General features: G+C 43.3%; 2 long non-coding RNA genes across 2 annotated transcripts in view; both read left to right on the top strand.

Moving 5' to 3' along the window:
• Positions 1 to 226: 226 nt before the first annotated feature.
• On the top strand, positions 227 to 840 carry LOC113029336 (uncharacterized). Its single transcript, XR_003273387.1, has 3 exons — positions 227 to 313; positions 387 to 557; positions 637 to 840. It is a non-coding gene; the product is annotated as an uncharacterized LOC113029336 (long non-coding RNA).
• Positions 841 to 21,464: 20,624 nt separating this feature from the next.
• Positions 21,465 to 22,627, top strand: part of LOC113029269 (uncharacterized) — a 5,825-nt gene continuing 4,662 nt past the window's right edge. The window contains exon 1 of the long non-coding RNA XR_003273378.1: positions 21,465 to 21,981. This is a non-coding gene — a long non-coding RNA (uncharacterized LOC113029269). The remainder of the gene's footprint in view (positions 21,982 to 22,627) is intronic.

Raw genomic sequence — 22,627 nt, 5'->3', positions numbered from 1 at the left:
AAATAGAAAATGTATTTTCTAAATGATGATTTAAGCTATCACAAAAAGTTACATTTATTGAGTCAACAGAAAAGAAGTGATTAATGACAATTAATTTATGTTTTAAGGTGGGCCAATGACTGTTTCGCAGCAGTGTAGATAGAGTAAGTGTCATGGTCTGGTGGGGCACCTGCAGGTCTCAGACAGCGGCTCCTCCTCCTTTAGGCGGAGTCCGGTTGCCCCTCCCTGGCTGACCACCTGTGAGCAATCGTGCCAGCGGTATATCAGACCTGCGCTCTCAACCACTCATCGCCTGAGTATCTGCTATTCCCATGTTAGTTCAGTGGAGCATCCTAAACCTTGTCTTAACGCCGTGTGATGACTGACCTGTCTTTTCTTGTCCTCAGCGATAGCACCCGGAGTGGAGATCTTGTTCCCCTCGCTCCCGTCCTCCTGGACCTGGGCCGCCAGCTGCTTACACAACGTGGCCTGCCGGCCCACCGCTCACCTGCCTGCCTCCCCACGCCTCGACCGCTTCCGGGTTTTCCGCTCCACCTGTCCCCTCCATCTGAAACCAAGTAAGGCAATTCAATTCAACTGCGGAGGATTATTGGTTGTCTGCTGGATCCCTCTGATCGTGATCTCCTCTTGTTCCAGATCTCCTCTTGTTCCAGTGCCCCCGGCCCCTACCTAGTCCTGTTTCTACCTCCCCGCTGTCCCCGCTGTCCAGCCGTCTCCTAGAGGTGTCTAGGTCGCCCTCATTATCACCGACGAATCCTACGCGCCACTAGTGTGGTGGCGTCGCTTTGTGTTTCACCTTTGTTTACCTGTGGGCGGAAATAAATCATTTGTTTTCTGTCACCTCGCTTCCGGGTTGGTTTCTGCGCCTGTGTCCATCCCTGTTCCCTCGTGCCGTTGAGCCGTGACAGTAAGCTTGTGTGCTTGTTTCAGACAACAAGAAATATCTGTTAAAAAAACTGTTGTTTTCAACTTTATGCATCTCTGCAGTTACAAAGAAAATATTGCTTTCATAAAATAATGCGCTCAAATGTTGTGCCAGCTTTTAAATGAGCCTACATTTTGCTAATTGTCCGAGATGCAGATCTGCAGCTACATCCGTGCAGTTCCTCAGGTGGCCACTTGGCCCTGGCTCTAAACGCAAGTCAGTCTCCAGACTGCAGGATACACATGCAGGATTTATTTAAATAAACTCCAACGTTGAAAAGACAGTAATAATAAAACCATGGTGGAAGCCATAAACCCACCATGGTGGTAGTGTTGACTTTTTTAAATGTGGAATTGCAAAATCAATGGGTGCTACTTCCATTTTTTATATACAGTCTGCAGTCATGACCTGAAACCTGTTGCGGTTCAAGCACAGAAAAGGCAGAAATCTAGAGCTCTCTCTAATAGACTTGCAAAGCAATGGAGGCCTCTGTTTGGGGTTCATCAACATAATGTAGTCTGTCATTAGGAGCTGGTTTGCTTCCCTTTTAGGCCGCTTTGAAGAAGGTCCACAGGGTCCTGGGTCCAATTCCAGTCTCTCCAGCCTGGATATAGAATTCAGGGGAATATTATTTTCAAGCATGTGAAAGCCAGTCGGATTTGTAAAATGTGCCCTAAAATCCACAAATATGTGTTCAGATGTAGACTGTGATAGAAAAGAAAACATTTGATTAGATGATGAGAGAAACATTTGCTGAGAAAAACATATTCAATGAAAGCACCGGAAGGCATTTCATTAGGAGAGTGTTGCTCCATGCCGCCACATTAAAAATATGAAAAACTCTTAATCCACAGAAAGTGACTGTGCCTGTTTAAAAGCGGCACCGGGTAAAGGTGAAACTGTAATGTTTGTGATTAATTATTAGATTATGCAGAGGGTAATTAAAATATCAGTCAATATTTACTGGGCCATATGCCATGGGCGCTTTTGCAGCCATGACTCGCCTGTGAATTGTAATAGCCCAAACAGGAGGTGAAAAGCACCCTTTGGCGGGTATCTCCCTAATGCTCTTACCCATCTGTCGATGCTCAGCCCGCTGCCGCGTTAACATAATGTTTTGTTTATGATAACAGTGTTAATTCAACACAGGCTTAGGTGCAAAGTGGCAACGGTTGAGCTTTACCGCCATTTATTCCACAATATTTGCATTTGGCAGGGAGCCTACACCGCGCCACTCCTCCCCTCTCCTCCTCCTCTCCTGCATCCGCAGAAGATGACAAGCAGCAAACAATGAGAGTCCAAACCGGGCTTAGCACATATTCTTCTGCATGCTGCGCAGCGTTTCTATTTATGTGTGGATTACTACTTGCTCTGAGCATCACAGCACATATGTGTTCCTCCTCTCTTGTTTTTCCTTTCCTTGCCTTTCCTTTCCTCATTCCTCCCCTCTCTGTCTTTGGGTTGGAAAAAAACCCCTAAGCCCGACACTTCCTGTCCAAACTCTAAGAAAGCCACTTCAAAGAGTGTGAACCGAGATGATTTATGGGAAATGAGTTTCAGACAGGAGACTTTTTCTCTCTTTTCTCGTGCCCTGGACTCTTAGCGGTAAGCTCTGCTTGTTAACCCAGATTTAGATCTCTACCCTGATGGAGCCCATAAAAGTGCTGTGGATTTATATAATGTGGAGCGTAGCCACGTGCCTCAGGTCGCCCTCACTCACTGCATCTCTTCCCTGTCTCCTGACCAGACCTGGACAATCTCTTTTAAAGGCTTGGATGGAGGCTCTGTACTACCTGAAGCTCCACAGCTGGAGGAGAAGAAAGAAGGGGACTGCACACCACATTATGAGATCTACAGGAGTTTAGACTTCATTCCACAGGTTTGGACTTCCTCTGCACACGTTCCGAGTAATAGATGGGACATCAGACAGACATATGTGGGTAATTATAAGCTTTTTTTTTTCAGTTTGATGGTGAAAATCTTTCTAAAAAAGAAGAGACTTGACAAGTTTTATTCTGAAATACTCACCGCTCCCCCACTGCACACTTTATAGTATTTATGAAAGAGTATAATGGAACAATATCAGCTACTTGGAAGATGAATTGAAGAGACTGACAAAACAGAATCGGGCCTAAATAAACGTCATAATTTCCTGGAGGAAGTGTGTGAACAAGGACTTTACATAACTCAAGTCCTTCATTTGAAGATTCCCCCATTTGGTTTTCTTGTTTACAAAATTACTGTTTGCATTTACTGTCACCATAAGTCATTATTTACATCAGGAGTTCACAAAGTTTTCAAGAACATCTGGGTGTAAATGCCCACATCAACATTATAAGTGTTTTTTAGTGAGTTTATGCTAGGTAGGATGTGACCATATATTCTACGATACATTATGCTCTATTTGGTTACATTTTTTTCAATTCAGTTTTCTCTATATAGTGCCAAATCTCAACAGCAGTTGCCTCAAGGCGCTTTATATTGTAATGTAAAGACCTTAGAATAATACAGACAAAACTTAAATGGTCAGATGACCCTCCTAATAGCAAGCACTTTGGTGACAGTGGGAAGGAAAAACTCCCTTTTAACAGGAAGAAGCCTCCAGCAGAACCAGGCTCAGGGGTAGCCATCTGGCACAACCGTCTGGGGGTGAGGGGTACTTTTTGGGAGCCATGTTGATATATTAAGTTATGAATTAACTGTGATTAACAGGGTTGCACAAAAAGTTATTAAATTTATTTTTTCCCCTTAACAAATGAAATCATGATTTAAAAACTGAAATTTGTATTTCTTGGGTTATTTTTGTCTAATATTACAATTATTTTGATGATCTGAAACATTCAAGTGTGAGAAATTACCAAGGCGGTAGCATATTATCAGCCCCTCTATCACAACGGTCATATCCAGCAAGTGGAATATCAGCCACAGTGCAATCAAGGAATCAAGCAGATCCCCACCACCTAATCACAGCAGGGCAGGGAAACCAGGTGATTACCCTCTCCGTCAGAGGATAGACTTTAAAGTCCTGATGCTGGTCTATAAAGCTCTGAATGGTTTAGGGCAACAATACATCAGTGACCTCCTGACCCAGTATGAACCTTCCAGATCCCTCAGGTCATCTGGATCCAGTCTTTTATCAGTTCCCAGAGTCAGAACCAGACACGGAGAAGCTGCATTCAGCTTTTATGCTCCTTATATCTGGAACAAACTCCCAGAAAGCCTCAGATCAGCTGAAACACTCAGTTTATTTAAATCCAGGTTGAAGACTCACCTGTTCTCAGCTGCATTTGAATAAAGCACCAAATCCACACTTTTAAGCTTAAATTTCAAAACTTACATTTAACTACAGATTTGATCTACTGTTCTGATTTTATCTGTTTTGATTTTATATACTGTTGTTTGTTTGTTAATTAGTTAGTTTGTTTGCTTGTTTGTTTTAATCAATTTTAAATCATGCTTTTTATTTGTTTTTGTTTCTAATGTCTCTGTAAAGCACTTTGAATCACCTTGTTGTTGAATTGTGCTATACAAATAAACTTGCCTTGCCTTTGCTTGCTGTCCCACCTCTCAGCGTCACCAACTCGGTACTCCAAAGTAGTTCCTTAGAGGAGTCACTGAGTGGTTATGATACCATTTCACAATGTGCAGATTGGTTTCTCCAATCAGCAATCTTTTGCTCTGAAGAACCACATCCTTCTTTCTTTATTTCAGCATTTCCCATCTGTTGCCACAAACAGTAACAGTGTAATGAAGTCCCTGTTGAAGTTGACACTTGTGCACCAGTTGACTGAGGCCAGGCAAGGGGGCAAGATTGCCACTTTCTTCCACATTTGGTGGCTCAGTGGTCAGAGTGGGACACCGTCAGAGCCCATATTCATTGGTAGCTACTGGGACACTTGGCTGGTTTGTACCAAAACACATGGTTCTATATCGCACTTTTCTGCTCTACAATACGCCTCATTCACTTAGGTCCTTTTTAACTCTACACCTCAGAGCTTTAGCTTACACTCGCACATCGATGGATGCAACTTGGGGCTCAGTTTCCTGCCCAAGGATACTTTGGCAGTGCATGCCAAAGAGATATAGGTTGGTAGAGGTCAATCCCTGGCTGCTCCAGTGTGCACACTGGAGCAGCCAGGGATTGACCTCTACCAACCTGTATCTCCACTACTGCCAACCAACTTCTACATAAAAACCTCTACTTTCTGACCACCAGCACATGTATAACAGTACCTAGGTGATTTGTTCGCGTCACATTGTGTGGTATATAGATTTAGCTGCTCTACTGCTGTTATAACAAGTCATGGATGACTCATTTGCACTCCTTGTGCTCTACGTTATACATCAAAATTCAAAAATCAGTTTTTGGATAGAATAAAGGTTGATGACTGGCTGACTCCAGATTTAACCCAAAAAAACAACTTACGTGGTGCTTGGTGAGATGTTGGCATTCATTTCCCTCTTATGAGGCTCCAGCTTGTGTATGCTACATCCTGTGTATAATTTCTTTTCCCTCTGCAATTGATGGCTCAAAGCACAGGTCTAGGTCAACTTATTCCCTTCACCAGGGTAAAGAAGTGTAGCTGCTGCGTGAAGAATCTGCCAATCAATCAAAAGTATCTTTTTAAAGCTGCTCCCCTACCACGCTCTTCATCATTACGTGTATTCGTGTGTGCGCTTTTCCAAGTGTTCAGCACACCTTCAAATCGAAAGCCTTTGGACCGGAGTCAAGAAACTGCCCTCCCACCACCACCACCACCACTTGGCATCATTAGAGATCTGATCCTCTAATCAACACCAACAAACACACTCCCATCCTCCTCCTGCTCCTCCATCCTGTGGCCCAGCCCCGGGCCTGGCAGCCTGCTGTGGAGAGCAGACGAGTTGATGTTTGAGGGGGCGGGGGTGGGTGCTGCTAACCAGGTGGGTGATGATGAAGGCAGAGCTGGCTGCATGCTGGGTGGTGGTAGTTTAGTGAAGGAGTTCGCTAAAATTCCAGCTCAGTTCCACTGACATACACAATGGCTGTGCCTGCTTTCTGTTCAGCAGCTCGCTGCACAAGTTATTTTCTGCTACACTTGTAAGCCAGAGGTGGATTTTTGGATTTACGGAGCAGGAAGAGGTTGCTTGTGTCATAAAGAAAACACGTACTGGTCAGAATTTCTTTCTTTTTTGAAGGGAAGGGGGGGGGGGGGGGGGTGTCAGGTGTGTAATTTGAGACAAACAGGGACCCAAACACAAACACAAAGCAGTGTAACCAAGAGGAGCGAGTGACTCAGCCTTAGGACTCGCTGCCTCAGTGTTGGGCTCTCCAAACCCCAAAGCTGGGGAAACAAAAACACCTCACTTTTCTCTTTAGTTCATCTCCAAATGTTGAAGTGTGTAATCCCTGTCCAAGTCCTCAGCCACGCTGCAGAGTGATGAGGAGACAAGCTGAACGCTCTGAGCCCCCTAACAGCACATTTCCATCACTGTTATGGCACAGTTCAATCTCAGGTGACTAAGAGACTCATTTAATATCCCACCTCCTCTCTCTCTCACACACACACACGCAAACACACACATACAGCTGCTATCTGGAGAGCACGAGAGCTGCAGTGTGCAAACATCTGGCTGATGTCTGAAGCGTAATTAGCATTTAATAAAAGAGGCTAATAAGGACTTACTTTGAGTAGTGAACAGCTGAACAAAATCAGTCAGAGGAGGACATGGACAGGCTGGCGGTCTGATCTGACTGATAAAATGTTTGACCTACACGCTGCTCCAAACTTTCTCTGTCAAGGGACTCAAAATAAAATGTTATGTGTTGGCAGAAAGAATGCAGTCCGCAATGCAGGGTTCATATCATTCTCTGGATGACTTTAGCCATGCTGCTGGCAGTTGATTGGTCAGCCACTTCTACTCCAAGGATATGTCGTCCCTCAGCTTTGCCACCAACAGGTTGGCGTTTGTGGTAATGTTGTGTTAAACCTTGTGTCTTATGAAGTCTGTACACTTCTTTTAAGCACTTGCTCAGCAGGCCTTTATTTACCCCAAAAATAAAGGCCTTTGAAAATAACTTCAAATCATAAATCACACAATGAAACCGGAAGATAATTAACATGTTTTTCTAAATGTTAAAAAAGTGTTAAATCTTTGTCCATGGAGTGGACACTACACGGTCACCCTATTACTGTAAATGTAAACTGTACTTTAGTACCATTTATGAAATTTAGGTGTTACTGTTGTTTCTGTTATAGCCTCACAGTCAGAACAGTTAAACCATTTATCTCTGATGGCCTAGTTGAAGATCGTGGCTAAGAAGCTCCACTGTGATGACCGTAAGTGGTGAAGAAAACAGAAGGTGCATCGTTTCAATTTAAATAAAATTGAAATTTAAAAGGCCAAAATTTTCCTGAAAAGACAGGTTAATGACATAACTGTTGAGTTAGTGGGTGAATGTGAGTTTTAGACAGACTTTTTCCTGTACCAGAGAGCTTTATGTGAACTTTTTGGTGATGTGACTACAGAAAAAACAAAGTGACTGACTTGGTGAACTATTTAGAGTTAGTATTCCAGGACAAACGTAGTAACCTAATTCCTTTTTCAGCCATTGTGTGGATACAGTTCCTTAATTGAACCCTGTGCTTTCTCACTCATTTGGGACAATCCAGATTTTCAGTTTAACAGCAACACTTCACTTTACAACATGGGAGCAGAAAGGAATCTCACGTCTTCATCACATCTTTCATGGTAAAAGTTCATGTCAGCCTCTAATCTGTTCCAAAGATTTGGATTAGACAGCCAAAATATTCTCTACCACCTTACAGTGAGCTATGAGTGTGTTCACCCGTGGCTTGAAACAACTCAAAAGCTTTCCTCTATCTCCTCATTTGTGCTTCCTCAGTGAGACAACTGCAATTAGTCTTCCAACCAAAAGAGCTAAACCCACACTCACTGCTTCAGCCATTGCCAAGAAAATAATACTTATTATTAGAAAATCAAGCAATCACTTAGCATTAATCACTGGTTGAATAATACCAATTGAAGAAATATTAGTGAAAAGAGTATCTGCCTCCTTAAAAAATTTATTACGTTTGATTTGGCCGACTGTGCTTAGTTTGCACGTACGGGCCCAGCCGTGGGTCTGGTGGGCTTGTTTTCACCCCCTCCCTGATTTCTCTGTAGCTCCACCCCTTTCTGGTTGCTTTCCTCTGCCTCGCCTCTGTGACCGCAACTACTGCAGGAGATGTAACCGCCGGTCATAATTCATCGGTTACTTTCTGTCTCTCTGGAGATTCCCGGGTGGATGCTCTGGGCTGCCCTCTTTCTTCCGCTGGTGGGGGCGGGCTAGAGACTCCTCTGGGTGCCGGATCTGTGGGTCTGCGGGAGGATGGGGGGTCAATGACTCTGCCTCTTCTTTACTATCTCTCAACGGGTTGGTATGACCGCACCTGTCTCGCTTCTTTTAATCCACAGCACTAGTGCACTGACACTGACACATACGAGTCATAACTATACTGATGCAGAGCAGAATACGACTCACTGTAAGTGGTGAGGGTGGGCTGGGATGGTGGTCGGACTATCTGCGACTGCCTCGTTTTCTCCTGTTCCACCTTCCATCAATTTTAATGCAACTCACTAAACCACTTATAGGTGGGGCTCACACCAATCAGGCATGAGGAAAATGTACTTAATTAACTTTAAGAATTTATAGATGTCCCCAATCAGGAAGCTGGATAACATACATGATTTAAATATATATTTATCCAATTTTTTAAAAAACTAAAAAACTGCTTTTGGGTTGGTCCAGCTTGGTGTGAGTCCTGGGGGTGGGGGCTGCGTCGACCGCCCGGGCGGGGCTGGATTAATGCAGGATATGTCAGGGGAGACTGCCAGATCCTGCCAGTTCTGTCTGACTTGGCACTCTGGCTCCCCACCCTTCCCTTTTCCTTGATCTGCCTCCCATGTTGTCATGGGCTGGGTCTGTGACCCAGTGTTTGAGTTCTTATATATTTTGGTATTCATTTGTGCCCTAGTTTAGTTCATCTAGTTAATTTCGAGGTTGCTGTTTAGTCCTTTGTTTCTTAGTTGTTTGTGTCATCTCCTCCTGTATTCAGGCTCCCTGGTCCGTGCGTCTACCTGTCATGCGTCATGTCTGTGTGGTTATGTTCAGTTCAGGTCACGTCTAATCCCCATGTTTCCTGTTTTACTTTGAAAGTCTGTGTCTAATGTCAGTGTATGTAGTTTCACTTTCCCAGTCCTGTCATTAGGTTCATGTGTATCATCTGTTCCCCTCATGTGTTTCCACTTCCCTTGATCATCCCTTATGTGTATTTAGTCTCCGTGTTTCATTCATTCAGTCTGTGTCGCGTCGTCTGTGTTCCCACCTCCATGTTTTCACGGTCAGTCTTTGCAGTTATCACCATAGTCTCTGAGTCTTCTTAGTTTGTCACAGTACTAGTTTTCCCAGTTTAGTTATAGTCTAGTTTAGTCACGCTATCCCTGCTTTGTTTGTACACTTTGTCATCAGCCATAATAAAGGCTCGCTTTCTGTTAAGTTCACTCCCGTCTACTCACTTGTGTACGCACCTGGGTCCATCACACACACCACCACACAGCCTGTCTCCGCAGACCGTGACACATGTATTGTGTTGGCCTGTGTGATGCATTCCCTCCGTGCCCACTGTCCCGTCCCTTCACCCAGCTCACTGGGTTGGGGTGAGTGCCTCTCGCTTCCACGATTGGTCGGGGTCTGAGGCCTTTGGGGGTGGGCTGTGGCGCCTGGGTCGTGCTGGCCGGTGCTCCGCTTGGGCTTCGGGTCTGTTCGGTGTCCCTCAGCTTCTGCAGTGTTCTGGGTCCTTACTACATCTGTGATGCTGTGCTGGTGGACACTAGCTCTCCGTGCAGACTTTCATACATGTTTCTCACACAGCACACTGATGTTCTCGGCTTATTGGTCTTTACTATTGTTTTCCAGACTAGGGATTCTGGGCTCGCGAGTTCTCATCATCAACGCTCTTTGTTATAATGTTTATGTTCCAGTGACTCGGGTGATCTTGATGGGGCTGGTGATGCTTGAATGTTTGGTTTTTGGGTCTCATCAGGGTGCACCTTTAATGGTGCGGTTATTATGACATACTGACACAACCTCACAAATGTGCAGCTTCTCTGTCTCGGGTCCATACATACAGCTAATGGACTCAGGGGATAATCTGCAGGTGGACAGTGCAGCTGTCACAAACAGATAAACAATATGACTGTGTATTTAAAAACTAATTCAGCGACTGTGCAGCTGCCAAATGAAATCTTTAAATCCATAACTGCTCTACAGAGTTTATTCCATCATGTTCTGATTAAACTAGCAATCACACGCTATTTAATGCTACCATACTGCCAATAAAAACAATCATATTTATAGTCTGGCATCAAATGACATCTCACCTTTCAGTTTGTGCGTGCATTGCAATCCTCTGAAACACATACTGTAAGTCCACTGCAAACCTGATCCTGTCCACTTCCATGTTGTCCCCAGGGACCTCATCCCTGTTCTTTGTGTTGAGCTCAGCGTGCTACCTGGCCTGCTGTGTTCAGTGTGTGTCTGTGTCCTTTCCACAGCCTGATCACTGCTGTGATTTATCCTCAGTTATAAGGGCCAGAACACATAAATGTATATTTAAAACTTATAAACTCCTACCATACATAAAATGATTAAAGTCCCTGTTTTGGTTAACTCCCTGCCCACCCACCACAAATGGGTTTGATTTGTCAGTGCAAACTAGATCCAGGTGATGTTCCACGCTCTCTTCCAGGGCGGCAGTCGATCAAAAACAGGACATGTTTGAGTTTAATCAGCTCTGCGACAAACCTGGACACGCCTTAGACTTAGAAGTGTAGTTTCCCAGCGCACTGTACTGAGCCATTTTCGACCTGAACTCAATGTTGCAGCTTAGAGTTGTTTTATTACCACCTAGTAAGCACTAATTCAGCCAGGGATGCAGAATGATGCAAGCCAAAGCAATCCGCTGAGTGTGGGTAGCTTTCATCGCATTTCCATTCACCAGATAGCTGTGATCCTGCGCTGTCAGCTTTAAAAAGCTTATCAGCAGGGAAAGCACAGCAGCAGCGTTGGACTTGAGCGACTTCGAATTAAGATGTTACTTATTTTAATTGTACTGAATGTTTTTTCTCGAAGCAGTTAATTTGTTCCCTGAAAAGCAGGATTGCTTCTCTTAGGCTTCCAAATTTTAGGTTGACTTGATATCCCTGACATTTTTTACCATTTTAAAATCTCAAAGCAGGAATATTTTATCCAGAAACACATTAAACTCTGCTGGTGTTAGACTTTTAAACCTGCAAGAGTTTTTTTATGTCTCGTTTTCAAAAAGTCTGTTAACGATGGATACATTTTTTCAGCTCATTATTTTGATTGTCAGGATTACAGCTTTACTGTTTTGGTTCATGTCTCTTCTAATTTCCATAAATATCCCACATTTAATGATTTATATGAATATCACAATATTAATATTGATAATATCTAACATCCTGCTTTTAAGATTAGGCTTTAAACATTCCTATTATTAGAGGTGGATCAGGTGACCCTGACTCCTCCCTTATGCCGGGACTCCACCACTCTGCATTTAATCATTGGTTATTCTTTTTCTCTGGCTCTTTTCCAGCTTCCACAGCCTATCACTCCCAACTGCTCATGGCAGATAGCTGCCCCTCTCTGAGCCTAGTCCTCTCAGAGGTTTCTTCCTGTTAAAGGGAGTTTTTCCTTCCCACTGTTGCCAAGTGGTTGCATATAGAGCAGGGGTGTCCAACTCCAGGCCCCGAGGGCCAGTGTCCTGCAGGTTTCAGATATGTCCTTGATCCAACACATCTGATTTAAATGGTTAAATTACCTCATCAATGTGTCTTGAAGTTCTCCAGAGACCTGGTAATGAACTAATCATTTGATTGAGGCCCAGGGTGAGATCTAAAACCTGCAGGACATCGGCCCTCGAGGCCTGGAGTTGGACATAGAGGGTAATCTGATTGTTGGGGTTGTCACTCTATGGTTATATTTGGTGTTTTTAAAATAAAATTGAATCAAATTGAAATTGAAATTGAAGAACATCAAGCCCCTGAAATCAAACGGCAGCTGTTTTTGGATTCTTTTCAGGAATTTTAAGAAACTATACCAGAGCTTATTTTTAAATATTTCATATATTTGCACTGCAGGAAGAAGGTAGTTGGCAGAGGCAGCGTGATGCTTTGGGCGATTTTGGGAAACCTTGGGTCCTGCCATCTATGTTACTTTGACACATACCACTTGCCGAAGCATTGTTGCAAATCATGTATACCCTTTCATGGAAACAGTACTCACTGATGGCTGTGGCATCTTCCAGCAGGATAATGCAGCCTGTCGCAAAACAAAAAGGGTTCAGAATTGGTTTGAGAAGCACAACAATGAGTTTGAAGTGTGGACTTGGCTCCAAATTCCCCAGATCTCAACCCAATCGAGTAACTGTGGGACTGTGCTGGACAAACATGGAGACCCCACCTCACAACTTACAGGACTTAAAGGATCTGTCGCAAACATCTTGGTGGAGATACCACAGCACACCTTCGGGGTCTAGTGGAGTCCATGCCTCGATGGGTCAGGGCTGCTTTGGCAACAAAAGGGGAACCAACAAAATATTAGGCATAGGGCATCATGTTGTGTCTAACTAGAAGACTGGCCAGAGAGCACATGCTCCGTCGATGTGAGTGCTCACTTGTGCTGTTTCAAAGACAAACAGACAAGAGCACAACACGTGATGATCACATCCAGCACTTACTATAAAGACAGTTTTTAAAATCTAAGCTTTACTTTTTTTTTTCCATTTGCATCTGTAAAACTTTACTTCAAGTCTGAGCTGAACACATGCATGTACAAGTCCAATTTTATAACATCACAGCTAGCTTGGAAGCCAGTCGTAATCCAGAAAGCAACTTAAATAAACTCCCAGCAACACATCCACCTACTGATACCATATCGGACAGATTATTGTTCAAAGCAAAGTATTTTTAAATGTTTTAAAAGATGTCTGGAGGGGATCTTTAATGCGCGCCGCTCACCTCAGTCTAAATGGAGACATCCTGTTTCACAGGAAGGTGTCACTCACAAATTATACAGCTCGCAGTAATCAGGAATCGGGCCAGCACCAGCATCCTCCAGAACAGATCTTCTTTTTTTTCCCGTTTTTTTTTTTTTTTGAATCTTACTCTTTCTGTAAAACAGTGTGTATACGTGTGTTTTGACACCTTCTACTAATTCATGCATTTGTTATTAGAGCTGTCCATCAGTGTGTAATTAGACGTTTGCCCTGAGAAAGATCTGATGATACATCGTATACCATAAATACTATGCTGTCATGTTATGAAGGGAATAAGTCACGGGGATACATTTCCACAAACATGTCAGTCAGTAGAAAAGCTGTTTAATGAAAGATGACAGAGAGAACTCCTCAGGCAAAAGAAGCAATAGCATACCCAAATTAACATAAGCATCATTCCAGTTGTCAAGCTCGCTCCCCACTTTACTGGTATTTTTAAGTCAGGATAAACCTGAGGAATGGAACAACCATTAAAACAAACACTGATTCTGTTTTCTCTGGCACCGGGCTGCATTTCACAGGGAGGGAGAAGAAAAAGAGAAGAGAAAAGAGGGGGAAAGAAAACAACCACGGCTGCTTTTCTGGCAGGAGCATGAGATGCGGTGGTAGAGAGCCGAGAGCGGCATCTCGTGCCAGCACATCCACATGTCATTTCTGTTTAGACACACCTTGGAGAATGTGACCTCTTTCCAAGCCTGGCCTGGCAAGGGGTCCGCGGTGATGGGAAGGCAGAGCCCCGGATTGTGGTGAACCTGTGCCAGACAGCTGCCTCCCACCATGTGAATACATGCGTGTGCGCACTCATGACTCACTACATGCAAGGTATGTGTGCACTGCAACTTTGCAGCTCAGTGACGTTGGTTCTGGCACGCCAGCCGCTCACTGGCTCCACCGCTCGTCTGTGATCTGTTGGTTGGCCCCGTTGGTGTCGCCACCACAATCTCAGCCCAAAAATCCCTCCTCCGTGCCAACGTACCCTAGGTTTCAGCTTTTACTGAGCTTGTTGGGGGCAGAGTTGGCGAGAGCGAACACACCACATAGATCACGGCTGTAGGGGTACAATAACAGGTAGCCGAACCCTCCCTTGCATCGGCTACTACGGTGTATCAAGGTGGACACAAGGACCAGCCGACCTCAAAGTTGATGGGTAATTTATTTATCATGACTTCATAGAAATCTGATCAGTTTGACTTGCTGATGAAAAAAAAAATCAACATTTTATTGCTGTGTCTACAAAGCTTACTTAAATAGTAAAATGACAATACATTAATATTGCTGTTACACAATGTAAATCCTTATATGAAAAGACCCTGTTCTGAACTGGGCCTCATTTACTCTACGTCTTAAAAAATGGATAAGTCAGACCTGAGCAGTTTCTTTTTTCGCAGACTCTCTCAAGCTGAATTCCGACCCACTCCTAATCAGTTTCTGTCTCTTTTTCGCCTTCATCTTCTTCTTTAAACCTTCACTCATTTGCACCTTATTAACTTACTCTTTGATTCTGTCTCCACTGTTGCATCCCGAGTTTCTCCCTCTCAGCCCTTCTTTCACTGTCTGAGATCATGAAGCTAATCTTTTTTTCTTTTTAAGTCTCGCACGGCATCGAGAAGTCCCGGTATAGTGTGATTAGGAGCCAAAAAGTTAATATGCTTTAAAGTTAATTTGAAACAGGTCAGCAGCAATAACAGGTCTAATCAACCGAATGGATAAAATAATGATGTGCCAAAATAAGTCACCGAAGCGCTCAGGAATACAATCGTTCCCAAAAGAACATCGTGTTTAATAGGAACTGAAACTAGTGATTGAGACCATAAACTCATCAGGAAAGTGTTTACTGAGATCATGAATCAAAAGAGACACGAGCTTTTCCCACAGACTTCTAAACATCCAGACATCTTTCACAGTACTCGTAATTAGAAAGAATCCAGGATACTGCACTTCCTCACTGGTGTCACTTATACATCTTTGTGATGTTATAGACAGGAGATATTCCCAATATGGTCGAATCAGGGACATATTATAATATTAGGAACAAGTCAGTGTAGCACATCCATGGACAGAGCCTGATCAGTGCTTTGTTTATGGCTTATTTATAGTGAGTCACAAATAGATTACGAGTTTTACAATTTTACTACCGTTTACATTCGCTGCCCCCATCTTGGATTGAATTCTTAACTCGGGATTGGTGGGTTTTCTTTTGGCTTTCCGAGTACAAATTCCTAGTTGAAGGGGCTTGAAAATTCCGACCAGGAACTGGAACAAACCAATAGTTCAGAACTGGGAGTACAGAACCCCGACCAATCAGAATAAAGATTAAAGCTGGCGTAACTAGAGAGCGACCTAGAGGGAGAGAAGCTAAAATGGCATGTTTTAAATTTAAATGGAAAGGCCTAGACCAAAGAACAGTATAAGGCAGGATTATTCTGAACTGGGAATCATGCAAAGCTACTCTAGCTGTTCTAAAATCAGGCTCTGTTTGACATGCAAAATAAACCCTTTGACGGGAGGTTGTCATGTAAGGAATTAATATACAATTGAAAGCCACACAGGGGAAAAAAAGCTTTAAAAAAAAGAAACCATTAGTGAGCTGAAGAACAAAGGAGCTAACAGAGAAGGAAAATGTTTTCCCCAATTTGTTCAGTACTGCTTCCATAGTATTAATGTGTTTGTGTATTTTACTGCTGTCTGTTAACTGGAAAGCAGTTTGCTCGACTCTGTCGTAATTTTTAAATAAAGTTGGATTGGATAATTTAGGTACTAATAGGGCCTTTTTATGAATACAAACACTTTTGTAGAGTTTGAGATTTCACCCTGATGCCAATGGTAATATTCCTAAGGGGAAGCGTGTCACACATTACCCATCACAATAGTGGATTTAAGGCGGCAGCTTAGCAGCGAGGGGGCACCCAGGTTGTGTCGAGGCTGTGTGGAGACAGGGAGGGGGGATGTGGAGGGGTTGAGTAGACAGGCATGCAAAAAGACACTCACCTGTGTACGGCAGGGATAAGCAAGCCGACAGCCACACAAAGCACAGACACAGCAGAATCCTACTCCCTGCTCGCCATTTGGCCTCCGGCAGTGAGGGGTAACTGAATTACAGCAGCAGCAAAAAAGCTAATCTCACTTCCTCTGTGGGGGTCGCGCGCGTGTGCACTTGTACGCCTGTCAGTGGGGTGTCGCGAGCGTTCATTTGTGGGTCCACGCGTATTCGTTCAGACTCAGCATGCACTTTGGAAAGCGTGTCATCCCGACAGTGAGAGTGTATGTTTACTAGATGAAGATGAAGGCCCACATCCAACTGTCCTGCAGGCACCAGAAGGTGAGCCGTAACAGAGGTGAGGAGCGTGCGAGCATGCTTATATGTGTGTGACAACTCGAGTATGCATGAAGCTTGTTTACATCGTCTGAGCATGTGTCCACTTGTTAAAGACACCCGTACCCCGTCCCCAACACTCAACTTGAGAAGCTATCGTCTAACATCAGGCAGATACAACCAGTATTTGCAAAGCCTCCGCAGACTCCCAGGAAACAGATGGAAAACCTGAAAAACGGATTAAAATAGTGATTTCGAGCAGGCTCCGTTTGCTTTGAGCCGACTAACATACTCTTGTTGTTGGCTGTTAAGTTCACAAGTTAAATGTTTTTTGGCAGGCAGGAGCAAAAAGCAATGATAGAGTGTACAGTTACACCAGCTGACACAGCTGATAACACCAACATGAAGCACCTGTTTAATGAGTTATTTTGTTATAGCGAGCACTGAAAACAAAGTACAGCAGAGGTTGATGAGAACAGAATGTTAATAAGAATCAATTTTCTTAAAAGCTTATCCAGCTTAGAGTGTGGGTGGCTGGAGTCTGTCCCTGTTGTCACAGAGCGAGAGGCAGAGTACACCTGCGACAAGTCACCAGTCCGTCACGGATCTAAGAAATCAAGACACATGGCCCCACACTCTCATATCCTTAGCTACACTCAATGTAGACTCACCAGTTTACCTAAGATGTATGCTTTTGTACTGTGGGTGGAAACTCATACAAGCACAGGCAGAAGTTACAATCTTCCCAACCTGATGAATGGCGTTAATTTAGCTAATCAAGCACCAAAGTAACCTTTGTTAGCCTCATGGACATTTATTTTTTTTAAAAGCCTTCAAAATCAGTAGGACTCATTCTCAAAGAACTACAACTCCCTCTTGCATAGTCTCATGGTTAATGGGTATGGAGCTGAAGTTTTAAAAATTACAAAAATTTGTGCATAACACATCCCACACCTGTGTGATTTAGCAACAGCATGGAGCCGTTTTGAATGGAGAAACAGATAATGGTGTCCATCCATCTCTTCCACTTATCCTCGTCAGGGTCGCAGGGGGACTGGATCCTAGCCCAGCTACCATAGAGCGAGAGGCAGGATACATTCTGGACAGGTCGCCAGTCTGTCACGGGGCTAACACATAGAGACAGACAACCAGTCGCACCTATTACCAACTATCCCCACTAACTGCATGTATTTGGACTGTGGGAGGAAGCCAGAGTACCCGGAGAGAACCCACACAAACATGGGGAGAACATGCAACCTCCACACAGAAAGGCCCCACCAGGTGGTGGAATCAAACTCAGGAACTTCTTGCTGTGAGGCAACAGTGGTCATAATCGCACCACCGTGCTGCGCCAAATAGTGATGTATTGTTTCTTTGGTGTTAAGTTTATTTTGGGGGCAATTTCCCTTTATTCAACTGTTTGGTAATGAAGAGCAGACAGGAATGAGAGGGAGAGAGCAGTAGAAGACACAGAGTCCAGCACCACACTTTAGACTCAAAGCTTGGCTGCTGTACTTCAGCCATGTGGCACATGGACACCTACTCAACCAGTGAGCTAAAGTTGCATCCTGTTAAACGCATTTAAACATTAATTATAAAGGGGAAAAGAAGGGAAACGTAAGAGTCCACCAGGGTTTAAACCTTAATGAATTACTGCTACTTTTGTACCGAGGCCTTGCTAATGTATCTCCTGCCGAATAATTAACCAGGAAATAAATAAAAGCCTTAATAATCCAATCCAGTGAAAGTTTGTTCATAGTTAAGAAGTCTACTCATTCCAGTGCTAAACATCCTGCCCAGTATTTAAATGGCACTTTGAAACCACTCTATGTACTTATATTTACCTCTGCTAACACCCATTTTAGAGCCAGCAGCACAGTCTTATGTACTAACCCAGCGGACCCCAACTCCGGGCCATGGACCGGTACCGCGAGAGTTGAGGCTGAAATTTGAGGCTGTCATTAACAATGACAGCAGAAACAGGAGAACTAAACCTGGATGGCTTTAGATAGAAAACATGTTGTTTTGCAATTTGGACAACCAGTTCTCCAATGCAGCACATTGGAGAACTGGTTGTCTTAGTGCACACAGAAACCTGAATGGTTATCATGTCCTGGTGTCAGATAAAACACAAAGTGGATAGAAATACATTTTCATCCAATCTGCAGTTTCAGGTTGAGGCCAGCACAGTTTCACTATCAGCTTTTCTCAGAAATAAGAAAGTAGTAAGCCTAACAGTATTTTGTATTGGTATAGAAATGAGAAGAAAAAAAAGAAAAACACCTAGACATCTGAACCAAACAAAACGTTCCCCTGAAATATATTTATCATTTGAGGTCCAGCTACAGTCTCAACCACTAATTCTCTCAATCATCTTCACCTTTCGGAGCTCTTTGTAACACACGTGAACGTAAATAAATAAATTCTACTGCGCCTTAGTCACCGTCGGTCAGCGGGATTGAACTGACTCACAGAGGTGAACGAGTTACACTCAGAGTAACGTTATGTTTTCTCTGGGTGTATCACAAAACAGAACTAAAACAGAACAATACGCCTGAGGCATGACTGGCTGACTAAAAACTTTGCATCCTTCCACTGGTGTGTAGCTGCACGCTGGATACCTTTCATCACCCTTTCTCGGGCATCCAGTCTAGGAGCCATGACAGCCAGTTGTGTTGCCGTTTCCCCGTCTTCCTCCAGCAGCATGTTCAGAACCGGCGGACCGGGTTAGGCTGGAGCCCAGGTTCTCTTCCAAGAGCCTGAAAAGCATAGCGTGAGTGTGCGCCGTTCCACTACAATCCTTGCGGTAGTTTTATCTTGGCTTTAGTGTGTGATGTGGTTGCGATGCGGAGGTGGAACACAGAGAGCCCGTGTTTGTCTATGCTTGAATGCTTTCTTGTGCGTGTTTACATTTGTGTGAACATTCTAACATGTGATGTTTGCTGCTAAATGTCAGCAGCTGGCGGATTGCAGACAGCAGCGAACACCACCTGCACTCCAAACCATCTGACTGGCAGGGATACAGTTGGCCAACTGACTGACGAAAATTACACTGTTGTAGCACAAATGTGACAAGGACTAGTTACAGGTTACTTCTGAATAAATAAATGAAAAAAAATACAACAAGTTAAAGTCAGTTTACTCTAACGGGGAGCTGACGCCCCAGTTTGTAGCCTGCATTAGAACTTTGATGTTTAGTGTTTGATGCTCTCCCTCTTTTTTCCAAGTAGGTACGGTGGCCCTGAAAGGTCAAATGCACTGCAACTTAAGAAAACAGCAGCAAATAGAAAAATGCTTCACACAAAATAGAGTGGAAGTTGAATAAAACACAATAGAAATTAAAAACAAAATGCCACAAAAGCTCACAAAGACTGTAAAGTGATTGACCAGCTGAGAAAGTGACAAGCTAATAGTAAACAGCTGACTGCAAACACGTATCTTCAGTATTTTACACAACACAGATGACTCAGTGCAATACTCTGCATGTTCTGGTTTTTGTCACTCACGCAGCTGTTCTGTCAAAAACACGCATCCCCTGTGTTTTGTGAGTTTTTTCCTACTTCTGTTTTGTTTTTTGTGCTTTTGCAGCACTTGTTTTTATAAAGTTGCAGTTTATTTGACCTCTCCTACATCAGCTGGATGCACTCGGAGGGGCCAAAACGTTAAGCTCTGTCCCAAGGCCAAACAACAAAAGTACAAAAAGAAAAAACAGTCCCTCTTTTTGATTTTTTTAAACTGAAAGGTGAATCTTTGTCGGGGGAAACGTCGCATCATGATTTAATGCTGGGCCAAAAGTGCTGCAAAGTATTCCTGGAGGTGAGCTTGTATTTATGAACCCGCTGGGTAGATTTTTAATTTTTTTTAAATGCCACACACACACATTGCGTTTACACTGGCTACCATCCCACACTATCCCATGTGTTTTACCTTATCCATATCCAGATACAGATCTCTTGGAGAACAGGGGGCTGGATCTGAGTCTACATAAACAGGGCTCAGATTCACTGAACTGAACAATTAAACAGTCTGCAGAGGTAATAATATAGCGAGACTCAACTACAGCTTGTTGCAGACTCTTAAACAGCATCTATGGGCTATGGTGAATCCTTGTTTGTCCTACTGTGCTATATGCAGGCTAATATGCCATAAAGCCTAAAAGGTGAAATAATCTGAGAATTGTTTTAAAAGCAATAAATTAAACATCAGTTTGCACATATGAGTTTTAATTTTTGCTACATCTGACATTTTGGGCCAATTAATTAAAAGGGGGTTATAAAAAAAAAAAAAATCACACTAATCATGTAGACGTCTCAAACAGGGTTAAGCAGTAAAAATGCCCATGAGCCCTCAGCACTGTGAGCCTCTAATGGGAAACAAAAGGGCCACATTCACTTACTGTTGAAAGCAGTTTCCTTGCCTGGGTTTTCATGCATAGAAAACACAGACGTTGACCTCCAGTCTCCTCATCAGCAGGATCAGACCGCTTATCATATGCTTCCACCTGAGTCATGCTTGTTTGCACTGCTGGTCATTTGGACAGAGTCACAGATCTCCAATCTGTTCGACCCATTCTCAGGCCAGAAGGTGAAACTAATGCTTGCGGATCAACACTACATGTTTCTCAGAATTAATTTCATATGCATGAGAGGCTGTGGCAGATATTATTTAACAACTATGATTTCAGACTTTAGAAGACACCAAATAATAATAATGGTGCATCTACTGTATATGAATTTAATAAAGAGCATCCTCAAAACTGAGTGTAAATACTGGGTAAACTGTGTGATGGAATGTATCTGAAATGACACAAATACACACTGGAAGGATGTATTTGTGTCATTTTTATTTGTCTCCATGCTATAGATGTAGTGTTTCCATTCAGTTTTGTGTACTATGTCACTCTTAGCAGCAACTGCTTTTCACAACATACAAATAGTTACCAAGAGCTGCTTTATATTTTCTTCTGATTCTCATATTAAATCTTACAATTTAATTTTATTCATTTCTCCTTTTTTAAGATAAAACAGTTTTTACATTCGCACTTCCCTTCTCGCCGGTTGATAGTGGGCTTGGAGTGCCGCTCACAGCCTCCTGTGCGTTTCAAACAGCCAGACTGAAGGCAGTGAAATCACCAGAGGAAGAGAGAGCTAAATCCTGCACGATAAAAATGTCCTCTTAATCTTACCTTGAAAGCCACGACAGAGGGGAGCCTCCCCTCGGAAGGAAAAACAGGCGGATTATTTCCATTTGAAAGAACATGCCAAATTACACAAACGTGTTTTCAGCCGCTCTTTTCAAAAGTGGCAACAGATGGAGGCCGGTCGGCGTTGCGAGCGGGTTGGAGTTGACGGTCTGCCGCCGCTGCGTTTCCTGTGTGTTCTGGAGTTTATCAGCACACACAGGTAGCCCATGAATCCATTATACAGAGCACAGATCTTATTCAGACGCACTCTAAAAAGAAACGCCTGCCCAGGTGTGTGCTGTCTTTCAGATTTTTTTCTTCCTGTTTTGAATGCAGACTATCAAGTTAAAATGTAGCAGCTGCTGCATAACTTATCTCTACAGGAGTTTGGAACAAAGTGCACCGAGTGATTAGACGACTGAGGAAGGAAGTTGGGAGCTAGGTGAGTGCTGCAGGAGATAAATGGAAGCTGGAGGTTTATTTTAGCTGTTGTCAGATGGCCAAAACATGGGAATCTGAGAGCTCGGGTGCAATACTGACTGAGAACAGTGCTGTTTCCTTTTTCTCTTCTTTTTTTAAACTGACAAATCCTCCAAATGCTTGGACACCCCTAGGTGTAGATTTTTAAAGCAAAAAGGAATAAATACAAGGTCTGCAGCAAACACACACCAAGGGTACTGTGATGTTGGGTTTTCTGTGAAGTGTTTATCAGACAAAATCCAGCCATAGAAAAAGAACAACACAGCACTGTACTGAAATTGTTATAATACATATTTACCAATGAAAGCATTATGATGTTGACATCGTCTATACATAGGCTAGAGTGTCTCTTACAAAGTGAGAGACACAGATCAGATTATTACACTGAAGAAACTCAATTCATCTGTCTTTTAATCAGTACATGTTAATGTTTAACATTCACACTCCACATTAGAAAGCAACCTAGAGTTCAGTGTCTTGCCCAAAGAAACTCGCACACGCAGACTGACGCAACTATTCGTAAATAGCAGATACTCTGTACCTCCCAAGCCCAACAGGCATGAACAGGCAGCCTCACTGAGGCTTCTCCACATACCCAGACCTGTTTG

Source organism: Astatotilapia calliptera, chromosome 9, assembly GCF_900246225.1.
Source record: "Astatotilapia calliptera chromosome 9, fAstCal1.2, whole genome shotgun sequence".
Classification (NCBI taxonomy): domain Eukaryota; kingdom Metazoa; phylum Chordata; class Actinopteri; order Cichliformes; family Cichlidae; genus Astatotilapia; species Astatotilapia calliptera.
Note: the sequence above shows the minus strand (reverse complement) of the source record. Positions and strands in the feature narration are given on the sequence as shown.